We start from the raw sequence: 21,589 nt of genomic DNA on the forward strand, positions 1-21,589 counted from the left end.
AAAGTGCAGATTTCCACACAGCTTGAGTTAAGAAGCCAAGCGCGGTAGCTAGAGGCTGTAATAAACTTGCCTTTTCTGTGAATCAGGCACAGAACACACGAGCAGTGGGGAATAACAAAGGCAGTTGTTGGTTTGTAGAAAATAAATGTAAATTAAATTTTAAAGTCAGTTTTTGGCTAAAATTAGAACTTGTGGGCCTGATTTGCTGTAATTTGTAACAGGGGACATCTCCAGTTGTAAACTAGTTTCCACCATGCTTGCATACTATTGTGGCACTAGGGTTGCCAATTTTGGTTGGACATATTCCTGCAGGTTTCATCACATGACATAATCTTTAATTAAAGATTAATCTTTAATTCCTGGAGACCCCAGGGCAATCCTGGAGGGTTGGGAACCATATGTGGCACACAGATTAACATTACTGACTAAATATGAAACGTTATTTAAATATGAAGCCGTGAAGTTCTGCCTCTGATCACTAGATCACTGTGAAAGCAGGGTAGAAAATGGTTTCTAATCTCTGACTCAGGGTGCCACATCCTGCCAGTGTCCATCAGCATGGTGGCTGCCAGTAGGAGGCTGTGAAATGGCAGTTTCAATTGGCTGCTTGGTTTTCAGATGTGCTTTATAACTAGAGCAATGTGTATCTCTGACAGCTAAACTCAGCAAAGTGAGTGCACCGCAGCTGCCTTACAATAGATCCAAATGGGCTAAGCCCAAGCGGCCACATCCTCCTACCTTGATCCAGCACAGGAGCCCCTCTCCCACACATGGATCTCTCGTGAAGAAGTGGTGAGTACTGCCTCTACACTAATGCCACTTCCCTTGCTGAAAGGCGCTGTGCTGGAGCGTCCCATGGCTGGCACTTCACAGCCTTCCAGTGTGTTTGGACGTAGTGAGGAAGGAGAAGGATGGTGTGGTCCTTGGCGCGGGACCTAGCGTGTTGGAGAGGAAAAGGTGGCTTTAATTCACTGTCCAACTCTTCTGATCATTGACCAACCCCTAGCATATCTTAGAATTCCCCAAGGACTACTGTAAGATACACTGGCTACAACAGGTCCTAAGGGAAAGAATTTAATAGTAATATGTCATCATTCTGCATCTCTGTGAGGCCCTTGTTTGCTGTTCATTGGTTCTATTTGGTCTTCCACAAAACAGTTTGTTGTCTGTAGCCTTAAATGTGGGACAAGGTGAGTGTGTATACTAAACCTTCATCGCTCATTACTTTGTCCTATTGAATCTCATATCCCAAATGGCTGTAGTGCTCTGCTTTTTATATACAACATTTTGCTAAATATAAACTCTGTTTAACAAGTGAACAATGCTGTTGCAAGGCATACAAGATAATGACTTTCAGCCTAAGAAATAGTAATGATGACATGCCCAGCCACTAAATCAGGAAGATCTGATTTCAAGGCGGTGGCTATAACAGGTTGAGTTTGGTGATTTCTTTCCCCTCCCATAATTTGTATGAGTGTAGAAAGTAGGTTACTAGCTTAATGAGTCAGAGCCCTATTGACTGAGGACTTTGAGAACGATAAAATTAAACTCTGCTTTAATGCTGCTTTGCTTCTCTGCAAGAGCGCAGCAAGTTAACCCACCACCAAAGTTTCACTCTGTTCTTGTTCATCTAGAAAATATGTACAGCAAGTGAAATATGTGCTGATAATTATTTCGACAGCCTTCATGTATGTACATCATAAAGGATTAGCACAGACAAGCATGGGTGGAACAAACTTCAGGATTACAATAGCCTGTGGCAATTGCAGTGATTAAGAGGAAGTTAATTAGAAGGCACTACACAAATAGACCCTAGAGTTTATTTTTTAAATTTGCATTTGGAATGGGAGCCTCATTTTTAATGTGTGTGGTTAGTATTCCCTATGGACTTCCCTGGCAGTTATACCATTTCTGTTCACACCAGCAGGTTATATTCAGTAATCCATAAAAATAGTGTCTTTCTTTTAAAAAAAAACAACACGAAAGATTTTTCCTGGTTCTCACAAGAGACAGGCATGGGTGGAACCACTGTACAATATTTATGTAAGATCAGAAATGCTCCAGGTTGCTTGAGAAAATGTATCCAATCATTTTTGTTGGTGTTGCCTGTTTTAGATGAAAATTGGTACAATATCACGCACATGCAGCTGAAGAAGAAAACTTCCTTGTTAAACAGATAAACACTGGATTTGGGATTTATGCCTAGCAGATGGAAGATCCCACTTGGATTTTCAAGCATGTTTTTCTTACTTCTTATTGGTGGTCATCGTAGCACCCAGGAGCCCTAAATGTGGAGCAGGGCCTCATTGTGTTAAGAGCTGTACAAAAACCTTGTGCATACCTCTGCATTATGAGGTAACCCACTGGTGAGTTTGTGTTGCAGGTGCCACTCTGTGCAGAACCCACAGAGGATATGGGTTGCTACAGGCCCACCTGGAAAGCCTTGGCTCTTTAGCCAAACTGTAACAGCTTGTGCTTTTGGCTATGGCAGCCCTCCATTCAGTCCCTCGAATGTTAGCCGTTAGTTGTGGGCTTATGTTATCCCTGGAAGGAGCAGGTTGGTTGATATAAAAAGATCCATGAAATAAAGATAAGCAGACAAACATTTAAGGCTGTGATGTTTCACTTTACGCACTTAAATAATCCCATTGAAGTCAATAAAACTACTTGTGTGTCTGTATAAAGTGTCGCACACGGTTAACTGTTACCAGGATTGAGGCCTAAGCTTGTGTTTACGTTTATTTTCAGCAACCAAATGGAGAAACTGGCCTTTCTGTATCTCATAGCTTTGCTGCAACTAAGCCCAGGGAAACAGCAGCCTGGAACATCTGCTCTGCAGTAACACACACAGCTGGCTGAATGGTAGAAAGAGTGGGTCATATGCCATCAGCTTTTAAGCAGAGCAAAATGATTTCAGTAAGAAGTTCTGCTCAATAATCTGTGTTGTGATATGGCCCTCTAACCTAAATACCTTCTGCAGGTATAAAGTACTGTTTCTAGTCCATAGCACATTAGGAAATATTAACAGTTAGGAAAGGTTAAAAAACGGGGCATGTTTAGTCTTGAGAAAAGAAGACTGATGGAGGGACCTCAAAATGGTCTTCAGATACATTAAAGGCTTTTGTAAAAAGGACAGTGATGAAATTGTTCTCCATGTCCACTGAAGGTAGGACAAGAAGTAATCAGCTTGATCTGCAGCAAGGGAGATTTAGGTTAGCTATTAGCAAAATCTGTCTAACTATAAGGATTGTTAAGCACTGGAACAGGTCACCAAGGGAGGTGGTGAAATCCCCACTGTAACAAGGTGGTTTGCCTAGCGGCTGGAGAGCCTGAGGCTAGCCGGTCAGGCTTACAAGATGAGTCCCATGGTCCCACCAGAGAGGAATCTGCTGATCCAATGTAAAAGGCAGCAGGAAGCTGCAAGGAGGGAGGTGGCTGAGACTGCCAGAGGCAGGAGGTCTGGCAGTAAGCTGGAGAAGCTCAGGGAACAGGAGATTGTGTGGAGCTAGGTCTGATGGAAGGAGCAAGGGAAAACTTGGGCTGAGTTTATATTGTGCATCCTGCTTTAGTGAGGATTTTTGATCATTTATACTAATTTGAAACACATTTCATCCAATCTCGCCCATTGTATTGACCTTCCTTCCAGAATATCTAAGCAGATGAGTTCCATTTTGTGCTCAGAAATCAGTATTATTGTGTATATTACAGTAGCACTGAGGAGCCCCAGTCATGGGCCAGGGCCCCGTTGAGCTAGGTGCTATACAAACAGAACAAAAAGATGGAATATATTTCCATATATTTTTCTTACCATACAAGCGTACTGAGAATCCTTCTGAGCAGAGGTTCAACAGTGCTAACTTTGAGCAAACTTGACTTAAAACTAATAAATTATTAAAAGGCAAAAGGGGGGAAATAAATTAGCTCAATTCCAAAGTTTGTGAGAAACTGTAAAACAAAGAATATAGAATTTAAAAAAATACTGCTAATTTTGGAACACTTATCTTCATAAGATCCACTCATTTTAGAATTAATTCTGTTTAAATTGCAGGGCACTGGACTTGACCTCTCAAGGTCCTTTCCAGTCCTAAATTTCTACGATAAACCTTTCTTCCTTTTATTGAGATTTTGCATTATTCCCAATCGAATGAAGAAAGATGGAACACTTTTTGAATTATTTTTTTCCTTCCAAAAAAAAATCCCTTGGTTTTGAAGATCACATTGTAATATGCAAGAATCCAGCCAAGGACATCTTATTTTCATTTTAATGTATTAAATGTTGCTTAGATTTCAGCTGAATATGTAACCCTTTATTAAACTATGGCTAATGAGATAGAACTCAGTTAGGAAGACTAAAATATAGAAAGATTAAGTCAGAAGACCAGAATGAACACTTGTACTCCTTTACTTTTATTAAATCCATTTAAAACTAACTTTTCCATTTATCTTTCTTGAGATTTTCATTACTTTCTTATCCAGTGAGGACCAGATGCAGTTGTTAGTTTTATCGTTCATTTGTCTAATCTTCTCTTAGCTGTTGGGGCATTCAGGCATTGGATGTGATATTTCACTGCCAGTCTGAGATATTGTTTTATCCCCTTCCTTCCACTATATCCTGTCTCCTCTTACTGGCTGTCATTACTGAGTCTTTCTTGCAGTTAGGAGGATAGAATATCCATCTCTAAGATCCTGTTCAGAGTCATTCCAGAAAGGAGCTAGCAGAAGACGCTATAAAAATGGCTGTTGGCCATCCAACTTCCCCCTAGAAGAGTCATAGAATCATAGGACTGGAAGGGACCTTGAGAGGTCATCTAGTCCAGTCCCTTGCACTCAAGGCAGGACTAAGTATTATCTAGACCATCCCTGACAGGTGTTTGTCTGACCTGTTCCTAAAAAGCTCCACCGATAGAGATTCCACAACCTCCCTAGGCAATTTATTCCAGTGCTTAACCACCCTGACAGTTACAAAGTTTTTCCTAATGTTCAACCTAAACCTCCCTTGCTGCAATTTCAGCCCCTTGCTTTTTGTCCTAGCCTCAGAGGTTAAGAAGAACAATTTTTCTCCTTCCTCTTTGTAACAACCTTTTATGTACTTGAAAACTGCTATTATGTCCCCTCTGAGTCGTCTTTTCTTCAGACTAAACAAACCCAATTTTTTTCAATCTTCCCTCATAGGTCATATTTTCTAGATCTTTGGTCATTTTTGTTGCTCTTCTCTGGACATTCTCCAATTTGACCACATCTTTCCTGAAATGTGGTGCCCAGAACTGGACACAATGCTCCAGTTGAGGCCTAATCAGCGTGGAGTAGAGCAGAAGAATTACTTCTCGTGGCTTGCTTACAACCCTCCTGCTAATGCATCCCAGAATGATGTTTGCTTTTTTTTGCAACAGTGTTACACTGTTGACTCATATTCAGCTTGTGGTCCACTATGGCCCCGCAATACTCCTTCCTAGGCAGTCATGTGCCATTTTGTATGTGTGCAACTGGTTGTGCCTTCCTATGTGGAGTACTTTGCATTTGTCCTTACTGAATGTCATCCTATTTACTTCAGACTATTTCTCCAGTTTGTCCAGATCATTTTGAATTATAATCCTATCCTCCAAAGCACTTGCAACCCTTCCCAGCTTGGTGTCATCCGCAGACTTTATAAGTGTACTCTCTATCCATTATCTAAATCATTGATGAAGACATTGAACAGAACAGAACCCAGAACTGATCCCTGTGGGACCCCACTCATTGTGCCCTTCCAGCATGAGTGAACTACTGATAACTACTCTCTGGGAAAAGCTTTCCAACCAGTTTTACACCCACCTTATCGTAGCTCCATCTAGGTTGCATTTCCCTAATGGTGTGTGAAGAAGGAAAAAGGGATAAATTCATAACATGTTATTTGCAAAGAATAATTCTCTCAGTTCCATTCCTCTGCCACCCCTCCCTGTAAATAATCAGCTGCTGGAGCAGAAGAACTGAAAAAATGCTGTAGCAGTGTGTGGCAGGGAGAGACTGCAAGAAAGAGCACAGATCTGAGAAATAGAATACTGGGCCAAGTTGCCCAAGCCTCAATCTCTACCTTAGAGATCCGGGGTCTGCACCTTCCCTTACCCATTATTATAGTGAAAATAGTGCCATGCACACACAATAAAAACAAATGTGTATTCTTATTGTTTCACTCTCAACAGCTAGATTACGTTGGTTATAATAGCTCAGCAATTGTTGCTCGGAAGTGATTTACATTAAACTGTTGCTTATTTTATGTGAGGTTTCCTTTTCCTTTTAAAGAAACCGCTTGATCAGTAATAATTATGCTTGTAGCAGTGTACTGGCAATTGGGTTATTTTCCATCAAGAGACCCACACTATTATTTAATGAAAAGAAACCTGAGTCTAAGGCCCCAGTCCTTCAGTGAGGCCCACACAGATATCCAGGACATAAATCATTTGGTCGGCTGCTCAGACAAGTTAGTGAGGACTCAATCACTGTTTTTTCAATGTGCATGGCTGAATATTTCTCATAATTCCTTGAGAGACAGTAATTAAATACCATCACATACGAATTATTTAAGCTCAGTACCAATGTGGACACAAGAACAAATGGATATAAACTGGCCATCGGAAAGTTTAGACTTGAAATTAGACGAAGGTTTCTAACCATCAGAGGAGTGAAGTTCTGGAATAGCCTTCCAAAGGAAGCAGTGAGGGCAAAAGACCTATCTGGCTTTAAGATTAAACTCAATAAGTTTATGGAGGAGATGGTATGATGGGATAACATGATTTTGGCAATTATTTGATTTTTAAATATTCATGGTAAATAGGCCCAATGGCCTGAGATGGGATGTTAGATGGGGTGAGATCTGAGCTCCTACAGAGAATTCTTTCCTGGGTATCTGGCTAGTGAATCTTGCCCATATGCTCAGGGTTCAGCTGATCGTCATATTTGGGATCGGGAAGGAATTTTCCTCAAGGGCAGATTGGAAGAGGCTCTGGGGTTTTTTCGCCTTTGTAGCATGCGGCACGGGTCACTTGCTGGAGGATTCTCTGCTCCTTGAAGTCTTTAAACCATGATTTGAGGACTTCAATAGCTCAGACATAGGTGAGAGGTTTATCTCAGGAGTGGGTGGGTGAGATTCTGTGGCCTGCATTGTGCAGGAGGTCAGACTAGATGATCATAATGGTCCCTTCTGACCTTAATATCTATGAACCAATGCGTCCCATCTAGAGAACAAACTCATGCTCGTAATTATTTAGCCACCGCATTAAACAAACTAGCTCCTTATTAAAAATAGATGCAGAAGATTCAATTAGATGTAACAGTGTATTGTGAATTTTATGAAGTGTTGGCTTTATTTCTACTGGTCCTTGGCAATAATGAAACAGTCTTTTATATTTACACAGGAGGAATATTTTTTCTTTTTAAATACTCATTTTCTTCTTAATCTTAAAGTCATGGTAAACCAGTTCTACCTTCTCCAGAAGCCATAGGGCAGGTAGTGGGAGAAAGCTTTTCCTTGCATTCCAACTACATTTACCCTCCATAAAGTCCAGGACAATGGAGTCCCAGTCCATCACCCAGGCTCTGAGGTGCTACCACAGTACATATGATAAATTATTATAAGAGTGGATGATCAGGGCCTCTCATCTGGTTGTACCAAGCTCAAACTCCACTGAAATTAATGTAAAGACTAGAGAATCAGTCCCATTACAGAAGAGTGTTGAATATATGGAATTCTCTTAGCTGTTATTCTCCCTCCCCTGGCTGTGTATGTAAGCTTAATGCCAGTAGAGCAGTGTGCTATTCTGTCCAATCAATCTCCCTGGATGACAGATTTCAAAGTTCCCTGGTGTCTTTATTTTAGTGCATGTCCTGTAACATCCCTCCAGCCATTAGCTGCCTATGTGTCAGAAGACTACAACTCCTTATTAATCATTACAACAGACCTTTCTCTCACCAACCAGTTTTTGTCTCTTGCCCTAGCCCTTGTGCTTTGGAAGCACATTACCTTTTGCCGAGAGATTGGAATTACACCCAGATCCATAAGGGCTGCCCTTACTGCTCCATGAAATGCTAGATAGGAAAGAGGTTGTAAATTGGACTTGGAGCTAGGACACTCTACCCACACCTTAATCCGTCAACTCTACAGCAAGTGCAGCCCCTACCAGCCATTGGAGTGAAGATCAGGTTTGCTCTTTTTCTTAAGCTCCTGCATGGCACTAACATAGTTATGAAACTCTTTAAACTACATTTATAAAATAGTCTGATGCAACCGCTGTTAAGATGGAAAACTAGGCACAGATCAGAATGGAAAAGTATCTCAAACACAGGAGGGGTTGGATCCTTGCATACAGTTTGTATATCAGTCTTGTCCTTCCTTGAACTGCTGTGCTTGAAGCTGTGAAAGTGGAACTACGAATTTCATCACCAATTTGAACAATGCCTGTTGGCTTATGTCATTACATCACTTCACAGAGATGCCACCATCCAGAGATGGTACTTTTGGAAATATGGTGAATCCTAACTGCTTTGGGGAGTTTGTAATGTTGGTCATTTAAAGGACTGTGGTCATCTGAGTGACCATTGGGTAGCTCCTTAACGACCCATTTCTTGCTTCTACTTCACAAACCAATAAGCTCTAGAAAATAGCATAAGAGTTAAAGTTGTCCACACAATATGTTAATCTGGAAGGTGATATGGAAAGAGGGAACATTATAAGTAGTTTCACAGTCAAATTTTGGGTTTTGCTAATTAGTTGTGTCTATATTTAGATGCTAAATTTCTCTTGCTTTTCAAGGTGGGTAAATGTTGTAATGTGAGAAACATCACTGAGACATATTTAGCTTCACTAAGCACCCACATTCCGGGAGTGTTGCTGGAATGAGAAGAAAAGTTTAGTTCTGGTTCAAATGAACTCTAAATGAAAGCACATAGCTGGCTAGGCTCTATAGATTTACATTTCATCAGCACACACAATTCACATTTATATTGCTCTGGGGTCTGAGGATCAAGAATTGTATATTCTGAAATATGAAATAAAAGCACGGGCATTATTACTAGAACTGACTTCTCTCTCTCTCTCTCTCTCTCTCTCTCTCTCTCTCACACACACACACACACACACACACACACACACACACATTTCAACACCTATTCCCAAATTAGAAACCTCAGGTTTTTTATTTTAAAAAATGGACATTTCAAAACAACTCAATTTTCATGAAAATATTAAGTTTTGTTTTTGTTCCAGGGTGGAATGAAAACAAATACCAAGACCTGGAAAGTTGTCTGGAAATACAATTGCCATCTACAGTCATCTCTAATTATTACTATCTTACCTTAAGTGAACTTCCATGTTACAGCCTGGGTCCTTTCCATTTTAACCCCCCTTTTTAAATGACAGTTTAATTTGCAATAGGAAACCCTGAGTTAGGGCAACCACCACTGTTATAAAATTGGAGTTACATTTTGTGTACACTTAGTCCTTTGGTGGGCCTTCTGCTCATCGTGCCTCAGCCAGATCTGAGAAGCTCGGACCCAGCCCAGCTCAATCAATGGGCCTAATCTAAAGGCCATGGAAGTCATTGAAAAGGTTTAGCTGACTTCACTGAGATTTGCATCAGGCCCCAAGAGTCTCCTCTGTGCAGTCACCTCCTGATGACCTTGGGCGTCGCTTCCAACCTCAGATTTCTCACGTGGCAGTACACCCTAGGCTGTTCTTTGGCAGGATACATACAATAACTTGACAATAGACAGGCAAGCCAGCCGCTGAGACCACTGCCTATTATGGTGACCGGTATTGTCTCATTGTTTACTTGTGCTCTTCTTGTCTGTTTGTTGTATCCACAGGTTGTCTCTTGTCTTATACTTAGATTGTGAGCTCTTTGGGGCAGGGATTGTCTCTTTGTTCTGTTTGAACAGCACCTAGCACAATGGGGTCCTGGTCCATGATGGGGGCTCCTGGGTGCTACTGTAACACTAATAATAATGATTAATAACAGGCTGACTTTTAAGATTGTTTTTCTTCAATGTGTTAGTACCAACAGTTGTCTCAGATGCTTTGAAAAGCAGAATTAGGAATTTAAAAACAAATACTGGACCAAAGTCCTTCCTTGAATGACTTCCGAGTAGTTCTATTGAGGTCAGTTTGATCCGTCAGTGTTAAAATGATGTTAACGGCCAGATTGTCCAGGTTGTACCCACACATTTTGCATAGGCAGCTATTTTTATGTGTAAAAATGCACTAGCAGACACAAGTCTATTAGGTATAGTCACCTGACCTGCAGGTACAAAAGCACATTTGCATGCACTAAATACATATCTCATGAGTATATGGGATCACATTCAACATTTGCAAAAGGGATGAATTTAAAGACCCATTTGAACATGTTTCCCAGATTAGCTTTTCCATCTGTTCTTTAGCTAAGAATTAAGGCTGCAGCCTTATCTTGGTGCTGTATACAGGTATGCGAGAGGATGTGTTTTCCGACAGAATGGGACTAGGAGCAAGGTGTGCTTCTTTGACTGCTGCCTTTGCTGCTCTTGTGTCTTTTGCTCTTTATGCAATGAAAGAAAAACACCCGGGGTTGGTGAGGTTTCAAATAAATATGTTTACCAAATATATCCAAACATACAAGACCTAACTACCTGGATACTGCACTGACTGGTTTCTGAAACACAGAACACAGCGAGCACCACTAGAGGGCTCACAAACTATTAAAGGGATACTACCTAATTCTTATACACAAGAGCTTCTGATTTACTATATGACCTTGAGCAAGCCATTTAACCTTGAGATGCTTCAGATTCCCTGCCTGTACAAAGATTACATGTAAACATGCGACTCACCAGCCCATGTGCCCCATATTGGGTAGGTGTTGTGGCGTAGTCACACTCTCCTCGTTTAGCCCTCCCTGCTGACAACCCATTCCAGGCCTGTGGTGGTCTGCTGCTTTTTGTGAGCCAGCCCCCTGGCCAAATCACACAGGCCAGGTCTACACTACAAGTTAGGGGTGTGATTCTCAGATTACTACTATCTGGTGGGTTACAGAAGTCCTTACCCCTTGTCAGAAGTCGGTTCCGTTCTAGCTTCCTCACTGCGCTGGTAGGGGAACCCAGGCCCTTTCTCTCCACTGGGTTCTGATCCAAGAACCCTTGACTAGGCAGTCAAAGCTTGACTACTCAGACCCCTGCCTGCCTCACTGAACCACTTCCTACCTTGCCCTGTCTTGGGCCTTTCCCTCAGCCTCTTCCTGGACTCTGAGCTTATCAGCTTTACACTTTCTAAGCCTCTTCCACCAGCCCACTGCAGAGCTTCTTAGCACTTTCTACCACCCAGCTGGTTCTGCTGGAGGGGAGTTTTCTCCACTCCCTTGGCAGGGCAGTCCCTAACTCAGTTGGCCCCTCCACCAGTGTGCAGAATCCTGGGCAGACTCACTTCCTCATGCTGCTTTTCGAGTGCCTTGGGCTCCCTGCTGCAGGCATACATTCCTTCGCAGAAGCTCTGTCTGCCAGCTGTTCACCTGAGCTCCCTGACTCCAGCTGGACTTCTCTTCCTGAGTGACAACCAGAGATCTGCTTTCCCTCCTGGTCAGAGTCTACCTGAGCAGGTTCAGTCCTTTTAACTCCTTCCTCCAGGCTTGACACCTACTGCCATTGTCACAGGGCGAGGCTGATTGCACCCATGGGCTCTCATTAACCCCGTCAGACACACTGTGGTGTTGGTACACCTTATTGCAGTAAATAATATTGATCTACCTCGGAAGGGAGTTATTAGGATTAATTAATTAAATTTCGTAAAACTCTTTGAGATCTTAAAAGGAAACGCAAAAATATTCTCTCGTGTTGAGACCCATGTTATTTGCTATTCACTGTGTGAAGGCTTGCACAGGTTAAAGGGGATGTATGAATAAAGATTACAAAAAGCTACTGTATGTCTCATGGACCCAGTCCCAAACCATTGAAGTCAATCGGTCAATGCCTCTGACTTTAATGAGAGCAGGATCAAGCTCCATATTAACTGATTTTGGCTTAACACGCTCACATATGTCCAGGGATCATCTTTCCCTGCTGACCCTCACCTTCCCTCGAGCTCTTCATCTACTGTTTAGCAAATAGGGTCTGGGACAGATTGAATTTTTAATCCATAACAGGACTTCACCTCTCATTCTCTTGTTGCTGAGCTTCTCAATAGCCCTTTGTGGTAGACATTATCTAAAGCTGTTTGAAAATCTAACTAAATTATATCTCTTGATCTAAATAAATAGCCATTGATTCTCCTTTAGCCATTGTTCTGTTCACTTGTACAAAGAATTCCAACAGGTCCAAGAGGCACGAGTTACCCAGGTAGTAGCCATGCATGTTTGTCCCCATCACAGCGTGCTAATCTAGGGATTTCTACAGTTTTCAGATCTTCTTAGCATCCTTTTGTAGATGGATTTGATATTGGCTTCCCTTGGGTAACATCTAGTGCACTACTCGTGTATATGATAAATAGCATATTTTTGCTCCTACCTCAGCTACTTCACTTTTTAGTTCTGTCAGAGATCTTGGGTGAATGCCATTCGGTGCTGATTGTTTACTGCAATTTAATTTTGTGTGTCATTCAATCACTTCCTTTTGATTCCTCTCGTCTCTGACAGTGACTCACTTTCATTGATTGTGAAGAATTTAGGGATTTTCCTGTCATACCCCATAGTGAAAACTGATGCATATAAATGATGTAAGCTTTTCTGTAAGCTCCTTTTCCTCCTTGAATTGTCCACTACCTGCAGTCTTCAGTAATTTGATCTAAGGGATTGTCTTTCCGCTATTATTTTCACAGTGCCTAGCACAATCAGGCATTAGGGCCTCTGGTCTCTCTTGCAATACAAATACTACATTTGGTGCACTTCAAGAATTGTTCTTTATATATTTGGCCATTTATTCTTCATTTTCCCCCTTAGCTCTCTGAATTCCTAACAGTATCTTCCTTATCTGCCAGTGTTTATGTACTATTCTATTACCATTTCTTCGTGTGACAAGGTGGTCTGATGTTTTGTGGGGTTGTATACGTAAGGGGAGGTTTTTTCCTCCTTACCTTTAAGAAATTTCAGTAATTTATAACCGTCTTATGTCATGGGGCACCAGCAACATTCCAGTGCCTTACGAACCTGGTATGACCTCACATAGGATATGCTGCGATGTGTCCAGATGGTGTGAATATGTACAGCCCTGACTGGGAGAGTCACCCGTAGCACAATGTGTTGGTGATAGGCTAAAGTTGGCGTAACTATTAACCAGAGAGAGAGAGAGAGAGAGAGAAAACCTGCTGTGACTTTGTTGTATAAAAGCCAGACCCACCACTCGAGATGTCCCTGCAACACTTGGGCTGAGCTTCCAAGAAGAGAGTGGAAGCAATCAGTGTGAGTGTTTCTTCTGCTGAACAAAAGCTATGCCATTCCTTAGCCAAGCTAAAGCTGGACAGCTTTACCTTTGTATTATCAAGTGCTGTGTTCCTAAAGAACTTAATTAAAAAATAAAAGATTTACACAAGGTTAGATTTTCTTTACACTCATAGTGCCTTCTACCTTCTGATGACTGTATTGACTTCATCAATAAAGTACCAGTCTCAGAGGATCCCACCCTTCTTCTAGATAGGATGTGTTGATTTGTATTCTATGGCTGTTTTCTGTAAGATCACAAATACAGGAAAAGAACATCAATCCTGATTTTTTTTCTTTCTTTGTCTACCCCACATTCTTCTATTGTGCCAGGACTGCTAATAGCATTCTGTGTTAGCGGTAGACTTAATAGGAGCTGAATGCGGAGTAGTGTCTTTTGATACCTGTTACACCTTCACAAATGCTCAGAGCAGACTCCTCCCTCACCACCCAGTTTCTGTCTGAATTGAATTCATTTTCCATAAAAATCACATATCTGCAGTCCCAAGTACATTGGATCAGAGAATTATATAGAGGACATATGTAGTCCACTGATCTCTCATATATACTCCTATGTTGTCATCTCTGTGACCTTTTCTCCCTTTGAGCAGGAAAGATAAATACTCAAGCTTTTTACTTAAATTTCATATCATTTACAAAAGTCATTGTGTGTAACCAACTTTAATTATTTATAAAGGCAAGACTGTGTATGAATATTTGTACTCATAAAGAGCCAGGGATTCATATTTCATAACACTGGGAACTAAATTATTTACCAGCCAGATATATTGTGGGAGCCATGGTGCAGATGTGCTTGCTAATGACCTCAGTCAACCATAAGCATCAGACACTCATACCCACATAGTCAGACCTGGTGGATGGAGCAGAGGTCAGAGCCAGATATTGGGTCGGGACCAGGCTCAGGGCAGCATTGGAAACACGGTCCAGGGACAGGCCAGGGTCAGAGGCTGTAAACAAGCCAAATCAGTATCATAGCCAGAGTTTGTGTGCCAGGCAAAGGTCCAAGCAATGGTCGGAGTCTGTGGGTGTGGGGGTCAGGAGGCAGATGTGGAGCTGAAGCAGGTCATAACGGGACTGGAGTACTGGCTCAGAGTAGGGCCTGGACAAGGCTGGAACAAGGCTTGGGCAAAGCTTGGATGGAAACAGGAACTGGATCAAGAGCAGGCTGGGAGACTAGGGAATCAATCACACTGCAAGGCTGCAGAAGGGTTCCTGGCTGGGTAGTACTGTTGCACAGACTGATCTGCAGCTCCGGCGGGATTGGGGAAATACCTGAGCCTTGGGGTCATCTGACCCTTGATTTGCTCAGGGATAGGCTGGTACTGCCTGCCTGAGGAATGAGTCACTGCTGGCTCTGTTGGAGGGGTGAGTTATGGCACCTGGTTTGGCTGTGGGTTTGCCTCACACTAAGGACCATCATCACTAGGGCTGAGAGGGGATTTAACCTTGTAGTTGCCATTCTCTTCAGCCTTCCTGACTAAGGAAGCCAATGCATGCCACTCAAACGTCAGGTTTAGAAAATTGTTCATTTACTGCCATTAATGCTAAAAAAACGTTATGGCTTCTCAGCTGGTTTTGAGAATTAGGGAGTACAAGGCTTGCTTCCCCTTCCACCAAAGGGAAATAGAAAAGACTGTTGGCTGAAGTCCTGGGCCACTGCCAGGTCAGCGTCAGTGCTGAGGGGCAGCACATCGCTCAGCCACTGGAGTCTACAACCCGACAATGTTGCCCTGATACTGCGGCCTTTAATCACGTGGAGCAGCGCTCGTTCACATCAGCAAGTCTATTGCAGCTTACTGGAACGATAATTTTCCAAACTAAATTATTTATCAGCCAGATATATCGTGGGCACTATGGTGCATGCGTGTGAGGGTCGACGTGGTCAGGCCAAAGTTGCTGGGCCACAGGTTTGACTGGCTGATTTCGGTCAGACTGGTGGAACCCACAGTTACTGAGGAATATTCTTTTGTTTTCCCCTGCTGGTTAAACAAGCTGCTCAGGAGTTCTCAACCTCAAGCGGGTTAGAGCGTGATTCACCAAAACCATCCAAATGGGTGGGATGGATGGCTGAGCAGTTTTAACCTGTGGAGATTCTGACTCGGCCCCCAAGACTCTCTGACCTCACAAAGCTCATGTCCACCAAGACCTCTCTCTGATAGCACTGCATCACCTCTGCTGTTTGCCTCCCAACATGTGGCTGAGGTGAAACACCCTGTAAAAAGCTGCCTCTGAATTTTTGCAGATGTCCATCCTGAACCTTTTTTTCCCCCACCGACGAGTGACAAACGTTTGGATGATGTGAAAAATTGTGTGTGCGGCACCGGCGTGTTTGTGGAAGCTCTGCAAACCCCACAAGCATTTTTAATTTGGCATTCAATATTTTACACAGCTGTACAAATCAGAACCTTGACAGGTACAAACTTGTTGTTCCATGCAATTGACATTCAAAAATAAGATTTTTTCCATCCCAGGCGAGGGAAGCTGAATTGGAAGAAGGAAAAAAAATTGCCAGTGAAGATCATGATGAATCTAGAACTGACTAGTGCATTCATAACTCTACCCTTCATGAAGAATGGGGTTTTGGAAGCAGAAACTCATTTGCACGCACCAAGCAAGGTGATATAGTGCCAAAGAATCAAATGCAGGAAATGTTGCCCAGTTTTGTATTTTTTTAAGTAACTGAGATTTTCAATTTATGTTCAACAAGGAAAAAGCTGGTAGAAAAAACCCCCTCAACTTCTTCCATCATGCAATACATATTCTGGCAGCACACTGCATGCCTTATATCAAAGGATCCATAGTATTGATTTCTTGAAATGAAAAATAAGTTTAAGGTGGAGTGCTTGAAAAAAAATCAATATAATGTAAAGTGACTGAACAGAACTATCCATTGTAATGACAACAGTCAAGGAGGCTTATCCAGTTCCATAACGTGTTGGTATCTGGACCTTTATTTTCATTAGATTTGCCATTGACAAAATGCTGACCTTACCCCCCCACCAACCTGCCTGAAAATAGATTAAAATTAGTGCTGTTCAAAAATGCCCATTGTGATTCCGTAAAATGTTTGCAAATGAAAATGGAACACACCGTGAAAATGTCAGCATTGCCAAGTGGGAAGATAACGACCAACCACTCAGTCAAAGCACTGGAAATTACCTCCTGGGACTAAAAAACCACTGGAAACTTTAACCAAATGCCAATGAAAGCATCCTAGAGGCTATTAGCAGAGAGCGCGGCGTATGAATTCAACAACTGGCGATGACAGAGAAATGTAAATTTAATCCCTTGGCTACTTCAGGGCCTTGGCTATGTGTGGAATGCTCCCCATCCCAGTTCACCTCCTTATCCTCATTTAAGACCCTCCTAAAGCCTCACTTTTCCTCAATACACACAAGAACCAAGCAAATAACATTAGAAAAGCCAACCCGTGGATGGGACTAAGGGTTGGTGGGCTTTTCTGTAGGATGAGTTCTAACTCTTTTTGTTAGGGTTAGTGGGTGGGCCCTAGGTATAGGGCCCACCCACAATCCCTGCCCATCTCCATATATTTCCTAGAGGACCAGCAGGGAATCAGGGCCACCTGCCAGCTCTTTATCCTGGTGTCACAGCTCCCCAGAGCCTGGCAGCATGGTTTCCCCAGCCCATGTCTGTCCCCCATGCCGTTAAAAGAGGATACTGAATGATAGATACAATGGGACTGTATTAACATGCCTGAGGAATTTCCATGGGGCCAGAGGGAAGAGTACCAGAAATGTCAGAAGAGCAATGGACTGCATTCCCCTAGCCCAACCCCACTACTGCCTCAGCCTGACAACACTCCACCTTCTCCCCAGGCCAATGGAGAGCACTCTGCTTTGTCTGGGCAAGGACAGAGGCTGCAGTTGTTGATGCACCTGAGCCCTCTTCCGCATAGAACAGTTACAATCTATGTATGGAACCACTGTGACTTCCTGTTCCACATTTCTAAGTATGCCCTGGCTTCTGTGTCTATCTTCCAGACAGTAACATATCTTGGAGGCCTGAACGAACTTATTTTGTGTCCTCTAGAGTACCGAGTGCATTGTCAGCATCTAATAAATAACTAGACCGCTGGAATATGTTAACATGGCCAGTGACATGAATACCATAGAGGCGTCTGAAGCACACAAGAGAGTGTGTGTTGCCAATCAGTGGGAAAGAAGACCTGTTGTGTCACACATTTCCATATCACTTCGACAGCACTGGGCAGTGATACATCCTTCATGTATCTAGCTCTAGCATACGTGTGCACAGCACGTAGCACAAAGGGCTTATTCAGCCTTCTGGATACTATTGCGATTTAAATATTAAAGAATAGTTAATATTGTATAGTTCAGCAATGCTGGGAAAGGAATGATGGGGGTGACCGGCGTGTGCAACACCTTGCCGTTATTCAGGGGAGATTAATGCTGGCAACTCCAGTTAATATTCGTAGGATTTTATTATTTATTTAATTGTATGATAAATAATGTAAATAGCATCATTAATTTTCACCAGCCCCGTGCCTGCATGCTGTATGTCAGCTCCCTGCACATGATTGAGTGGCTGGGCTTCTCTGTATCCCACTCTAACACCTACTCAGTGGGAAGCCGGCACACACCATCTAGAGACCTGGGCTCTGAACTGTGCCTCTCACTTTTCCCAGTGCCCTGCCATTGTGGCTTATTGGTTTGGGGCCTCATTCATTCTGCTCATCTTTCTTTTCTTCTCATCTTGCCCACTATTCTTGCTCTTTTCCCCTTTGTTCCCCAAAGCAATGCCTACCTCTGCTGCCGACTCAGGAAGTCAAAGAAGCCATCCACTGAGATCCCAGTCGATTTCACTGAGAGCTCACTATGAGAGAAGAAGCTACTGCAGTTCATACATACAATCATACATACATACAATATCAGGGCTGGAAGGAACCTCAGGAGGTCATCTATTCCAACCCCCTGCTCAAAGCAGAACCAATCCCCAATTTTTGCCCCACATCCCCTAAATGACCCCCTCAAGGATTGAACTCACAACCGTGGGTTTAACAGGCCAATGCTCAAACCACTGAGCTATCCCTCCACCAGTTGCCCCTATTCCCTTCACTTGCTTTTTTACTCTATTTCTTTCCCAAAGGGAACTTGGAGGGATCTCTTTGCTTTCAAATCCCATCCCTTAGCTAGTTTTTGTCTCTATTTTTCAATCATCCTTTTGCCTTTCTCATTTTCATGGCTACATCCCTCTTTTGTCACAGACTCCCAAACCCCTCCGCCCTGGAGCACCAAAATGTACAGTTATCTCCCTATTTTCAGGAAAATAGACGAGGCAGAGTGAGAACATTAGGAAGCTCAAAGTAACTGTCTGCACCTATTTTTAGCCAAATTTACTTGAAATGCCTGTGTGATCTCCCTACCTTGACAGACTCCCTGCTATGCAGGGAGCTACAGAAACCTTAGAGAGAATGATCAGAGCAAATCCAAATGGCACAGCAGCAGAAACTTTACCACAGCTCAACTCCACTCTTCTTGTGATGCGTCACTGCACTTCTGGGCACAGCTACACTCAAGCAGCCGGTGTCAGCTCGGGATCTGGATTTTGATCCCAAAATGGGAGGGTGCTTCATTCTGAGGGTATGGTTTGGCTCATTAGAAAGATAGGATTTTTTTTAAAGAATTCAGGCGTAGGCCAGGGCTTGGATTTCAAACGCCCCATCCAGAGACACTTTGTCTGGTTCTGGAGGATGGGCTCAGGTCCATCTCTGTTTTGGGAATGTGACAATCAGTTTTATGTGGGTGAATGCTGGTTTTGCTAGACCTATCGTAACTAAAGACGGGATTACGTGCAGTTTCCTTACTGATTTCCTGAAAACACGAGTACCTCATTGTTCCAGTGATGTTTTGTAATGCCTACAGAAAGCTTGACAAGGGTTAAGCAGCTGGTCCACTGAAACCACAGCCTATCGTGCTAACCAATATTGTCTCCTTGATCCCTTCTGCTCCCGTCTGTATCCAACTATTGGCTCTTGTCCTATGCTTAGATTGTAAGCTAATTGGGACAGGGACCGTCTTTTTGTTCTGTGTTTGTACAGCACCTAGCACCGTGGGTTCTGGTCCATGCCTGGGGCTCCAAAGCGCTATGACAAAACAAATAGTAAATAAGAATAATATAGTCAAGTTCTTCAAAGCACCATCATAGGGTCGGAGTCGGTCTTCCTTTCTGAAGTGAGTTGTATTAAGAGGTGGTTGACTTTTTTTTCCCACACAAAACATTTAGAAAGGAAATGAACAGTTTCCAGTTTGTTTGAAATTTTTTACTTTTTTGTTTGTTTTTTAATGAAAAAATTCAAAACAATTTTTTTCTGAAATAAAAGGAACATTTCTGTTTTGCAGATTTTTGTTTGAAATGTTCAGGGTTTTCTCGTTCTTCTCTCCCCTTTTCCTAGTGGAACAAAGAGGGGGACAGGGCTGGCCTTACCATGAGGCGAACTGAGGCAGCCTCGGGGGAAGGGTGGGACACCACTAGGACCCAGAGTGTAGAAAATTATGTCTGCTGTTGGTGCATATGTATTCTCTCTGCTCTAGATGCACAGAGATGGTGGAGTGCTGTGCTGGAGGAAGGAGGGCACAAGAGGCATAACAGGCAGGCAGGAGAAAAGGTGAGAGGGAATAGCAGCAGGAGCTGGAGAGAGAGAGAGGAGGAGGATCCTCTTATTTACCTCTCTAGCACCCCCAGGAGCCTGAACTGATTAACACCAGCTTCTCAGGGAGCTTCCTGTTTCCGGCTGCTTCCCTGAACCCACTTGAGGCGAACAGGCAGTCAACTGAAGTAGTAGGAGCCAGTTAGGCCCTTAAGATGCTGATATCTTCCCTCACACAGGCCCTGCTACCAGCCTGCTTATTTGTCCCCTTCAATTGAGTGTTGAGAGCCACTATAGCTGGCACAGAACAGCAGTCACGAGTGAAAGAAGAAAACGCCCCTCTGGGGCAACATTCAGAAAAAGAAAGAAAGCAAAGGAAGCATTTCTATCTAAGCAGAAAGGAGCTCTCCTGAGATACATAGACACAAATGTTAACAGTGAGCCTTCTGGCCCCAGTGAGGATGTGAGTGGTGAGGAGATGCCTGATCTTCCAGTTAGTCAGAGTGCAGGTGACCTTGCAGCTACTGCAGCATCCATATCTCTATCTCAAACGGATGTAACCATGCCCATTCCTGAAGAAAAGTGTCGATCAGAGAAGAGTGTGGTGGAGGCACAAGAAACAGCTGCTGCTGAGTTTAATTCCTTAAGTCTAGATGATCCAGGACTCTGGACCCACTTGAGCAGTAGCCTGAGGGACTTCCTTGTACTGCATGGGCCACAACAAGTGAAAAACTTCATGTTCCCCAAAGACAATGAAAATAGAAATTTCCATCCAACACATTACTAGCGTGAAATCCCCAATGGTGACAAAGTGGAGAGGCCATGGCTTATGTACTCAAAAACCCAGAATGCTGCATACTGTTTTTGTTGCAAATTCTTTCATTCTCTAATGTTCCAGCCACATTGGGTTCTACAGAAACAAAGGACTGGAAAAATCTGGCTAGAAATCTGGCATGCCATAAGAAGGCAGCAAATCACCAAAGAGCATTCCATAGGTGGAAAGAGCTTGAGATGAGACTAAGGTTAAAGGCCACCATAGATGATCAGCATCAAGAAAAGATTGCAACAGAGTCTCTTTACTGGCAAAATGTTCTGAAAAGGCTCATTGCCCTTGTGAGAATGCTTGCTACCCAAAACCTAGCACTGTGTGGCACTTCAGATCAGCTGTATGTGCCAAACAATGAAAACTTCCTTAAAATTGTGGAGCTGATGGCTGAGTTTGATGCTGTACTCCAGGAGCATCTGAGAAGAATCACCAACCAAGAAATGTACACACACCACTACCTTGGAAAAACAATTCAAAATGAGATAATATAGTTACTGGCAACAAAAGTCAAGCAGAAGATTGTGCCAGATCTGAAGTCAGCAAGATATTACTCTTTTATTCTGGACTGCATACCTGACATGAGCCATACGGAACAAATTACTTTAATGGTGCATTTTGTAACAACAACAGAACCTAGTGAAAATGTTCCTGCAATGGTGACTGTCAGAGAGCATTTTCTATAATTTATTGACATTGATGATACTA

At 42.8% G+C, this 21,589-nt stretch overlaps 1 long non-coding RNA gene across 1 annotated transcript in view; it reads left to right on the plus strand.

Annotated features, from left to right (window-relative positions):
• The first annotated feature begins 675 nt into the window (after positions 1–675).
• LOC140895022 (uncharacterized) overlaps positions 676–21,589 on the plus strand; it is a 47,440-nt gene continuing 26,526 nt past the window's right edge. The window contains exon 1 of the long non-coding RNA XR_012154041.1: positions 676–792. This is a non-coding gene — a long non-coding RNA (uncharacterized lncRNA). The remainder of the gene's footprint in view (positions 793–21,589) is intronic.

The sequence above is a fragment of the Lepidochelys kempii genome, chromosome 10 (assembly GCF_965140265.1).
Source record: "Lepidochelys kempii isolate rLepKem1 chromosome 10, rLepKem1.hap2, whole genome shotgun sequence".
Classification (NCBI taxonomy): Eukaryota; Metazoa; Chordata; order Testudines; family Cheloniidae; genus Lepidochelys; species Lepidochelys kempii.